Below are 12,182 nucleotides of genomic sequence, written 5' to 3' on the forward strand. Positions count from 1 at the left end.
TCTTACCTGAAGGGACTGCACTGCACGTACATGGTTTCAGGCTTTCAAATTTTGGATGCATAGGGAGAATCTCAGAATTATTTGCTATGGTAATAATTGTTATATTGAGATAACAAAAATGATCTTTTAGCTTACACACTATAGAGATTAAAGTATCACTTTGACTGGCTGTTTTTGCTTCTATTGCACTACAAATAGTACAGTCAGGTATACCAATTTAGACTATTCATCTATATTGAAATTTATGATTTCATATTTCAGAGATTAAATGAGATTGAGTATGAGGAAAGGGTTCATGTTGATCCCTAGAGCTATGAAGTGTTCTCTTTCATTTCCTGGTCAGATTGTTGGATGTCAAGTAATATAGCTACTGTATTCCTTTGCTTTGGTAAAATTCAGCTAGGATATCTCTGAAATAATTCAGCTAGGAACATATCTTATATGTTATTTTTCTTATGTTTGGATATCTCTGAAGTCGCATGTTGTTTCTCATCACCAGGCCAAGGCTAGGTGGGTGGCTATGGGTTTGTTCCTCTCCTCTGTTGAGTGTGTCTGCCTGTCTCAATCATGTTACTGTGATGTCAATATGTTCAGGGGACTCTTCATGTTTGGTTCTGGGGACTCATCATGGTATCTTGAGGGAAAAGGTTTAGAAATCCATTAAAACTGAATCTTAGGTGAGTTCTCAGTTTCAAGGTTCATAGCTACTATTTGAAGTTATCTGTTAATTCCTCTTATTATCATGTTTATCTGTCCTGGTTTTCAAGGCATCTTTTCTGATTTATATTAGCGACATGGGAAAGAAATAACTAATTCACACTCTTCTACTATTGCAGATTCGCTTTAAGAACTATTTTAATGTTAGCAAGAATTAACTAATTCATTTTTATTCTACCATTGCAGGTTTGCTTCAAAGACTATTTTCACCAAATCAACAATAGGGGATTTTTTTAACCTCCCCTTGCAAGATTTTCAATATGGTTCTACTGTTTCCACATGAAGATTATTACTTAATGAAATATACCATTTATTATGTACAAAGATCGATTGACATCAACTCTCTGATGTTCGGGGATGCACAACAGCTTACAAGCTTTATAGGTATGCACAACAACCTTCAGATCAAACATCTCAACTGTACTGTAAAAAATGGCATGCCTCCTATTATGTTTTTGAACTGGTTGATCTGAAGGGAACGACTAATCCAAGAATGGCTTGAGGATAGCGCTCTTAGGACGCATCCAAGCCGTCTCTTTGCAGTACAACTAAGGTATTTACATTGTTGGATGCAAGCTCGATCAAACGGCTAGAAAGCGACTCTAACAAGTATTTGAGGAATTACGTTAGAATTTAACATATTTAGAGCTCAAACAACAATTATGCTTAATTTCTTTCCACCTAAATGAACAAGCAGGGCAGTTTCTACCAACTTAATAAGAGATCAGATTTAGATGAATATTAGATTTTGGCTGAAATGTTATTTCTATGCTATAGTTGTTTGAGAAGTAATTCTTTCCTGGTTTTCTTTGTATTATAAAATCAAGAAGTTAATTCAAGAATGCCCTATTTCAAAGAGCCTTGTTCAGGAGTTGCCTCCTCTGGTTGGGTCTGAAGATATTGGTTCAGCTACTGTTGATCCAGATCAGCCACCTGCCTTGCCGAATGATAAAAGGTAGCTTCTGTTCTTAGTGGGAACTGTCTGATGCATAGGCATGTGTCGTAAATATTTATGTCCTATCATGACTGAAGTTTTATGTAAAATGTTTTGTAGGCATATGCCGTTGTCATATTCAAGCGCACCTTTTCTTTCGGCCTACTAATATAAAGAAAGTTTCTACTACTGACACTAGAAGCGTGTAATGCTAGATTAAAGATAACTCATGTTTGATACTCTTCGGATTTTTCTTTCATTTTTCTAGGTTATAATCTGAATGTTCATGCATCAATAAGCATTTTATATCATGAAGCACTCCAAGAGGTCTCTGTTTTCTTTATGGATGTTGTTCTTTGCTAAATTTTAGCATATATATATATATGCTTTAAAATGTGGATGCGATTGGATTTCTACCTACAAGAGTCTAAAAAATAAAATGATATATAAACAATATTGCATATGACATATTATGCAAAGAGACACGCATATGTATAGCAGGCTGATATGTAAATTATGTTGTATAGGAAGATGGATACAGTATGTAAGCTATTTCCTCACTAATATGTTGCTATTTCTTTCTTAAACATCGAACTGATTTTTAAATAAACCGATGCAGCAAAAAAACATAGTTTTGTATCTTATCATTTGAAGAACTGTTTTATTATATAATGGCCAGGTTGGATGTAGGTCAGGGCCTATTAACTAGGGGAGAAAATCTTACCATTTCCCATAAATGGACTTTTTATTTCATATCTTCCTTTCTATGTGACCTATATAACTCGACCACAATAAAATAAATTTACGTACGGAAAGTCAGTTCGTAGGCAATTAACCATGTAGTTATTATATATGTCATACATCTATTAACTTCTGCGTTAGATGATCTTTCTTTAATTGCATATGAAATTGTTAAGCTGACAAAAAATGAGATACTTTTACTTTAATTTGTGCTATGGTTGTTTTTTATTCATATTATATACATTGGCAACATTTCTATTGGGAATCGCTTGCTCTTTTATCAATTAGTATGCAGCGTGGTATGGTCATGCTCATAGGGCACCAGAACTTCAGGTTCTTGTACTACTTTCCCCTACAGACTCGTTTAATAACTTCCATTTGTTTATTTTTTACTCAGTTCTTATGTGCAAATTTCAGCATTTGATTACCAACTTATATTCCATTTGACATGTTCCATCAGTATTTGCCTTCTTTACCTTCTGCACAATTAATAAGGTACAATGATTATAAAAGTGGATGCGAAGTACTGCGACATTAAAAATGAACTCTGTGAAGCTGAAAGGTTTTTCCATTATAATGTGCTTCAGTGCTTTTAAAATTGTCAATATGCCATTATTTCTACATAGCTTCCTGTCTAGCAAAATGTCTAGGCAGCCAGCGTTCGAGACTCACCACCTATCTTAATAACATGGGTTCCTCTCCCTGTTTTTTTTTGGTCTTTCAAAAAAAAGGAAGTCAATCATGAGCAAGTTCTTGATAAAAGATAGCTTGTCATTCAGGTATGTTTATGTACTATCATTCCTAAGGCCTGGTTTGGTTATAAGAAGCAGCTCCACAATTGGTTAATACAAGCCGTTCCTCAACAGGAACAGTGAACCAGAAGTAGTATATGGCATACTGCAATTCTTGTCATATGCAGGTGATGAAAAGAGGATCTATTCTATTTGGACTAAACTGCAGTTTGCACCAATTGCCAAGTATTAATCCGCCCTGATGGATCTTATGTACGAACCTGGAGGGACAGGGGTCTTAATATCAGCAACGTCCAGTGAGTCATGTTGATGTACTACCAGAAAAAAAAGATCAATCAATACCTTAATATTGTAGAGTTTTTCTCAGTTTATTGTTAAATGCATTAAAAAATGATCATCACTACGTTTTTGTAAGCATACGAAAATCATTATCATTTTTCTACTTATACACGAGCCTCACGGGATCGTGGGCCAAGGCGCACATCTAAATCAAACTGTTTGCAATCTTGCAATCATGAGCTGATGCTCTGTACTTATATCTCTTTTGACTAACAATGAACGTGTTTTCTTTTTGTTTGGTTCAGCTAGGCATCAAGACCAAGAAAGTTTGAGGAAAAATAGGTACATGTCCCTGCGACTTACAAATGTTTTTTGCCAAAGAGGGCACTGATAAGATGTGAAGTTTTTATGTGCTTTTGTGATGCAGTTTTTGTTTGCTAGAGACTTTGCCACTTCAGCTGCTATTTAAACCTTTTTGGCCAAGGGAATATCATGAAAATATGTGCAAGTAAGGTATTCATCTTCTTTTTTATATCCTCTACATTAGTGCAACTTTCAAATGATAATGTCGAGGAGAGCCATTAACATGAATTTGTTTTTAGAACTTAAATAATACTTAAATCTTGGATGAATGTTTAAGGACGGAGATTTATGGCTGTTCTGGTGGGAAAGGGAAACACAACTTCTAGATGATAATGTGGTGGAGAGTTGTAGTATTTCTCTGAATCCACGGAGCATTTGGTCCCATTTTTTTAGTTCACTGTTAATATTTCAGTCTGGACCTATTTTACTTTTCTTTCTTGGAGAACATATTTTTGTTTATCTAAAAATATTTCAGTGATTTCTATGCATCATTCACCATTTACCATGGGTTGGTCATGTTTTAATGGTTCTATATTAAATTTTTTGGTCTCTGTGTTTTCACGTGTAGTCACGCCGAGTTGTGGTTTGGTTGTGATTAATAGTTAAATATGTGATGTCAGCTTTTATTTAGATGCATTATTTTCAGCTATGCTTTTGTGTGTGCTACACAAGAGATTCTGCTACTCCCTTCTCATGTTGGCATTAGTAGTTTCAGCTATGTCAGATTAGATGTTGGCCCAGTTAAGGTTGATTTGCAAATGTTGACAGCTCCTTCCCTGACGATGGTGTTGGGACGATCCGCGACCACCTGAGTTGTGTTACCGTCGCAGCTAGGACAGTTTTGCCTCGCTGCACCAGCGTGAAAGAAGTTGATGCTGTAGCTCTCTTTGAATGGTCGTGAAATAGATAACCGTGCTGATAATTTTTTGAGTCGGATTTTGCCGCTGTCATCTAGGACCAGGTCAAAGAAGCCCTGCCGCCCTTAAAGATTTCATTAACTGGAACTGTATCTTTGATAAAATAAATCAAAATGAAATCACTCACGAGTGTGCGCTGCCCAGCGTGGCTTATAGGTGATGGGACAGTCTGGAACAATGTTTTAGGCTGTAACTCTATGAATAAAAGCTTTAGCCCTAAAAAATCCGTGTTGGGGTTAGATTGTACAATACTTTGGCCACATTTATTCTTTCCTGAAGGTACAATCAGGATAAGCAATTAGAATGATGCATTTCTAACTTTGAAGTAGAAATTTAGATGAGGGTTTCCTGCACACAAGTTTAATTTTTTCGTTCGTTATTAATTTCTTCAGCATATCACTCACCTTTGTACTTTTTGTTGTTGTTGTTGAAACAAGTGTGAAACTCCATTCTGAACTTCGACTCTGCATTTACGCTTGAAGTATTGATTCATCCTTTGTCCTTTGAAACTTCACAAAAGTTTGCTTCTTTGTTAGTTCTGCCATTTTGGTGGAGAATTCTTTTTGCGACCTTGGGCATTGTTGGAGGCAAGCAAAGAAAAATATACTGAAATATGGTTGGTTCACCTTCTAATGAAGTTCCTTTGTATATAGCTTTAAGCACGCGCACAATGTATGGTACGATTGTATTTGGGTTATTTTTCTTTGTCACCATTCAGGATGTATAATCACAGATTGATATGACCCAACTGATCAGGTTAATCACCGTAGTGCATGAAACCATTGTACCAAAGGTAATTCGCACTGTTCATTACTATGGAAATGGTTGCCGGTGCGTATATGGTCATCATTCAAAGTTGTGGGCTATTAAATCCCTTGTACCTTTCCGTCTACAAATAGGACCTGCCGATACACTACTGGATTTTATGACTTGTCCAATTCGAACATTCATGGTTTCAATCTACTCCTTGGTATCACGGCGATAACATTTTCTAAAGCAGAACAAACGATAAATGACCTGTTCTCCACGCACTATACTCCTATACTTTTAATATGCTTATTTTCTGAATAATAATGACTATGCATCAATGCTTGACATAGCGTTTTACCATCTGTGCTGAAGACGGGTCGCGGGGCAAAGCCGCGCTCCAAAATCCAGAACTAGAAAACAAGTAAGTCCTTATTAGGTACATGTTTCATGTGTCCAAGGTCTCTAAAAGAGCATGCTGCGACAATGCCTACAAGCTTATGTAGATGTTGATTCTGTTGTTCCTTTCTTCTTATGTTGGTCTTGACTCTTACAGAACCGCAGAGTGTTAGTTATTGTAATGTATAGGGGAGCGGCGATTTGGCTCCCGGGAGCATTTGCTCTCGGTTTTTTCAAAAAAATAGAAAAAATCGAAAACTTATCAGAAAATTCTGAAAACAATCATGCACGTACCTGATCATGGCACGCACCAACGTGTAAAATTTCGTTGCAAAATGTCATCGTATGCGCCCTGGACAAAAATGACAAATTTCTGACATGAAATGAGATCCAAAATTTTGAATCTCAGATCTGGAAATTTGTCATTTTTGTCCAAGACGCATACGATGACATTTCGCAGCAAAATTTCACAAGGTGGTGCGTGCCATGGTCAGGTACGTGCATGATTTTTTTCGGAATTTTTTGAAAAGTTTTGAAAAACAAAATTTGCTCCCCAAAAATCCGGGAGCAAATGCTCCCGGGAGCCAAGACGAATTTCCGTAATGTATACTGCTATTTTTCTAATTAAATATAAGTGTTTGCTTCTCTGTTTGTGATTCTGTGTGCTTTATCATAATTGTATTCTATGTACTTTGTTTTGTAAATCCTAAAAGAAATCATTATTTTTATATAATATCAGCGTGAATTTTACGGGATCGTGCGCCAAGGCGCACATCTAAATCTAGTTGTAATAATTGGAAGTAGATGAATAGCCGCCGGTGGGGTGGAATCTCCACAGGCGAGCTAATGTCTTAGTCTTCCTTTCCCAGATCTTAATTTACCCCTGTCCCCAACCCTCGTGAGGTCCTGCAGCGTCCATATGGAGAGCGTGCTGAGACGGCCTTGCGGTGCTGGTACCCGCCGAGCGCGGCGTTACCCAGCGCCTGGATCAATGCGTGCTCGTCGAGGGAGAGGGAGACGGAGACGGCAGGGAGAACATGGACCTGTTTTTCTGAGCATTGGCCTTGGCCCATGAGAACGAACGCGGTAACGAACGAGCCACGGAACGAACGAGCGTGCGATGTACCACGGTCGTATTTGAAAGGAAAAAAATAGCGCGCTATAATAAAATAGCGTCGGCCGAAAAATACGCTATTAGCGTCTGTATAGCGCGCTAATAGCGTGCTATAGCATGCTATAGCGCCAAAATAATGTAGCGTGGCATGTCCAGAAACGCTATAGCGCGCTATTAGCGCCGAAATAGCGCGCTATTTTTTTCCATGATTTGAATTTAATAGTAAAGATGATTGTTTGCGATTTTTTTAACAGAAAAGAGACAAGTGGAGACGAAAAGAAAAGGGCCGTTCGATGCATGAGAAACGGTTGCGCCGCACCGATGGGCACACGATTGGGTCGCAGGCAAGCTCCGTCTGACGCGTCCGGAGCGTCCCTGTGAAGCGGGGACAGCCTCGCGGCGCCGGACACTATACTGGACCGCGTCGGACAGAAGGGGCATTTGGTGCGGCGCGCGACTGGACCGAAAAAATTTCCAGCTCCTCAAAAATATTTGGGAGATGCTTTAGGGACGCGACTGGAGATGCTCTAAACCAAGCCAGTAAGTGAGATATTTTCTTTTATACCTCCCCTCGTACTCTCCGTCGCTCAACCCACCTTGGCTCATGTCTTCTGTCAGCTGTTGGTCATTGATAAAAAGCGGATCAATATGTAATATTTCAGATCTATTAGTGTATGAGGAATTGTGGTTTTAATATCTAACATTTGTATTGAAAACTAAACAGCTCATATACAAACTTGAGGCGAGACACAGGGTTGAACATTTAACTGATTAACTCCATCAGTTTGGAGTAGTATACTGAATTTCAGACCGTGAGAGGTTTCAATTCTTCTTCTTTATTTGGATAAGTGAGCAGTTGAATAACCATGGCATTCGTTAAACGGTAGCTTCCACGCCCTTCTTGCTTGCTTCACTCAATACTGCTTTCTTTAATAATATTTTAAAGATTTCTTGATCTTTTGATTTCGGAAAACTTCTTTTCGCATTGTTTTTTTTTCTTCTTCTGTCCTAAAGATATGCCGAACGAGCATGTAGCAAATCAGGGGACCATCAGTTATTTTCTATTAGAACGACGCATCCACATAAAAATCTCACCAACAATTACCACGAAGATCTCACTATCCGACTATCCAACATACATCGGATGATCTCAACGTAAGATCGACCGTCCTTAGCAAGACAATCACGATTAATGAATTTTGCTCATCAGTTGGGTTGTTGTTGGGGATAGAGGGCTTTGCAGTAGAAGTTACACTTGCATCCCTCCGGAACGCAGAGGCCTTCTCCCACGGTGTACTTCTTCAGGCAATCGGTGTAGCAAGTGACAGGTTTGCAGTTGTCAGAGTAGATCACCTTGGAGCAGTCGTACTGAGGAGGAAGCTGAGCCCCCAAGGCTGTTGATCATATACATGGACACGTCACAAAATAAGAAAATTATATGAGGATATATCCATCATCATAGTTAATTACATTAGACTAATCAACAGTAGAAGTACCTGAGGATGATAGCAAGAAGACAGTGGCCAGGAGAAGCAGCAGATGATTGGCAGTCGTCATGATCTGCGGACTGAGATCTTGCCGTCAGACTGGGACTGGAAAAGTGATCACACTTTTGATTATTGCTTCTTCGTATTTTTTTGGGTGATGATCCTGTATAGAGGTCTGGCTTAGCTACCTAATCTATCAATGGTATGCAGGGGTAATTTATAGTAGGACGTGCCTTTGTATGTTTGGAATCACATTAATTGGCATTGATATATGGATAAATGTGTGCCGGGGTACACTTTTGATTACTGCTATTTTTTTGGTGTTGGTACCTTTGCCTAGGAGCTAATGTCTCCAATGGTAGGCAAGGGTAATTTTATACCATGACGTGAATTCGTATTTTTGGAATCTCATTAATTAGTACTTCCTCAGGGATATGGATCAATGACTTTGATTGCTGGACGATTTTTTGAAGGAAACTGCTGGGCGTCCCCCGGGGATCTGATTCCCCAGCCCCCGGGTTCCCAGCCGTCGGATCAACCATTTTGACGGTTAGATTTGCATGTAGCACCTCCGGCAGCAAATGACTGAAGCAAAAAAACGGTTCGCTAGAAAAGAAAATAAAAAGGCTGAGCTCGCCGGAGACCACGTAGCAAACATATTACGCAGATGTAGCAAAACCGCAAATAAATTGTAGCAAATATTTTTATTCATATGTTGCAAATCCTCTAAGACATCAACGGAGACATCGCCTGCAGCCGGCAGCAACGCCGTCCGAGGTTGCAGCAACTCCGTCCGTCCACGACAACAACGCCACAAGCTGCTAGTAGCAACGCCCTATGCCTATGATAGCAAAAATCCACACTCCGCCGGTAGCAAATGCCGGACACCTTAAAATAGCAAAAAACGACCTCCGCAGGTAGCAACGCCGCAGGCCTAAAGCAGCAAAACTCCTAACGAAGCTGAGCGCGAGATGGAGGCGGCGCTGGTAGCATCGGCGGCGACCGCTTGTAGCATCGACGCCCTCGGCTGATAGCACCAGTGACAACCACTAGTAGCATCCCAAAAATTGGGCTACACAACAGCGTCGTCGACCGGAACATGGTTGTAGCACGTCGACGCCTGGCCCTTAAAGGTAGCAACGCCGGCCTCCGCCGGCAGCAACGCACGACCTTGCAGCACGCCGTCGATGTCTAGTCCGTCTTGCAGCCGTCGCCCGAACGCTGCTCGCTCCGACAGGCGCCGCTGCCCGCGCCAGCGGCACCACAATCCCCTCGCATGCAGCGGCGCCTCCTGGACTTGTAGCTTCATCGCCGCCTTGTGGTAGCACCGCCGTTGGTCTCGGCGGCCTCCTTGCAGCACCGGCGGCGCTCGGTAGCAACCGCCACCGGTGTTTGCGGCAACGGCCGGTGCTACGTGTAGCGGCTCTCGCTGCCCAAAGTAGCGAGACGCCGACGACCTGCGCAGCGGACACCGACGCCTCACGCAGCAGCCGCGACGCCGATTGGAGCGATCGCGGCGACGCCGATTGGAGGAGCGACGGTGTCGCGCGGCAGCACCGTCGGCTGCCAACGGTAGCATGTGCGGGCTGCCGATTGAGGTAGGGAGACAGGCCACCCTGATTGAAGCATCGAGGCAGCCCGACGGTCGCCTCGGTGGGAGAGATGCGCAGCAGCATCAGGCTAGGGAGCGGGGGAAGCAGGTGAGGGGCAGAATCTGGCTTGCGGCGGCGCTAGGATCCATGGCGGCGCCGGTCGAAGAAGAAATTGGGAGACAACGCGGAGATCGTAGGGAGCCGGCGGCGACGCAGAGGCTGCGTGCGCGGTGCCCAACCACCGGCGAGATAGAAGGTCGGGCATGATGCGCGATACCCGGCAGTGGGAAGAAGGTGGGGAGGGGATTGAAATTGGGAGGCGACCCGGAGATGTAGGGGACCGGCGGCGACGCCGGAGCTGCATGCGCGGTGCCCTTCCGCCAGCAAGCTAGAGGTGGGCGCAGGGAGCCACGGAGTAGGGCGAGCTGCCGCACAACACAGACCTCGTGGTCGTCGATTGAGAAAAAGGTGGACGCATCCGTGTGGGAGCTGGGGATAAGGAAGAAGATAAGAGAGAAGGCGTGGTGGGGTCCGCAAGGACACGCGTCAGCCGGACGAGGCGGAGGATGAAACGCGTCTGTTCCCCCGGACGTTTAGAAGCATTTTCCTTTTTTGAATAATTCTCATATGATTCAAATCAATTTGAAGATGTGTGTCATTTTGTAATGGAAAAAAGCTAGCCATCAGTTGGGTGTAGCTACAACCGGTTAAGCTGCAATTTTTTCATCAATACCGCAAATAATACTACCTCCATTTCAATGAATAAGGCTTATAGTCTCTTCATCCCATGAAACATATCTTAAATGCACGGGACGGAGGGAGTATTATTTTTGAAAAGTCAAACCATGTAAAGTTTAACCAAATTTCTATGAAAAATCATCAGCATGCAAAATATGAAATTAGTATCATCAGATACATCATAAAATATATTTTCATATTATATCTATAGAATAGGGAAATACTTTTGTACTTACACGCATAGGTGTGAGTGTTTCTGTCACCGCATGTTTTATTTTGTTTTGAGATTCGGATAAAAGAAGGAGAGTGAAAAGAATCTTTTCATCTACCAAGACGATCGGAAATCTCAAGGAATAAACCGACGATCCAGAACACACCCACATCCATACGTGTGTACAATATCCACTCTCGAATAGAATATCATATTTGTTGATAGATTTTTCTATAATTTTAGTCAAACTTTACATGAATTGACTTAAAAAATATTTATTCATTGGAACGAAGGAAGAACCGGAATTGACTTAAAGATAGTTTTGCAACATTTCTTTGCAGTATATCCGATATTTTCCCAATGTATAGATCACTACACAAACAAGTATGTAACATTGATGCAATCTCTCCGTACCATACTTGGAAAGATCATTGTAGAACTTGGCTCATAATTAAATAATAAAAGAAACGACAAAACCAACAAAAAAGTCTGCAGACGACCATGGAGGCACCACCATGGCATTCGAGCTCGCTGGCCACGAATCCACCATGCCCGAGGACCCATCTGAGCCATATTGGCTAAAACCCAACTCACCCACGTCTTCTCCAACTTTAGTGTGTGGGCAGCTTATGGTCAATGGACCCCATGGCGAGCTCAGCAACCAGCGGGTGGAGGAGCTCCGGGGAGGTGCTGGGAAGCAAAGCTAGGTGGTGGCCAAAGCCAAACTGAGCAAGCCTATATAAGCAAGGATGGCAATTTTAACCGCGGGCACGGATATCCGCGGGTACCGTACCCGTATGGGCAGGGTATGGGCTCAATTTTGTACCCATGGGTAAGACCCGTACCCGGCCCGTCAAGTCACGGGTAGGGCATGGGTATATCTCTGTACCCGCGGGTATACCCGTACCCTGCCCGTTTATATCTGACATGTGGACCCGTAAAAATCTACTAATGCAGCACAAAGTCAAAGCCTCGAAGATACTAAACGCATCAACTACTCGGGCAAATACCAATTCTAATCCCCTCGTTTCCCTCAGCAGTTATGGATGCCGAGCGAAATCCCAGGCGCCGTCGCGCCGAGGCGCTCGGCCGCCCGCCCGCCCTTCCCTATTTCACCATCGATGTCTCCTCCAATCTCCAGACTCCAGTACCCAAATCCCCAATTTCCCCAATCTCCATCCTTGACCGAGC

This window comes from Lolium rigidum, chromosome 2 (assembly GCF_022539505.1).
Source record: "Lolium rigidum isolate FL_2022 chromosome 2, APGP_CSIRO_Lrig_0.1, whole genome shotgun sequence".
Classification (NCBI taxonomy): Eukaryota; Viridiplantae; Streptophyta; class Magnoliopsida; order Poales; family Poaceae; genus Lolium; species Lolium rigidum.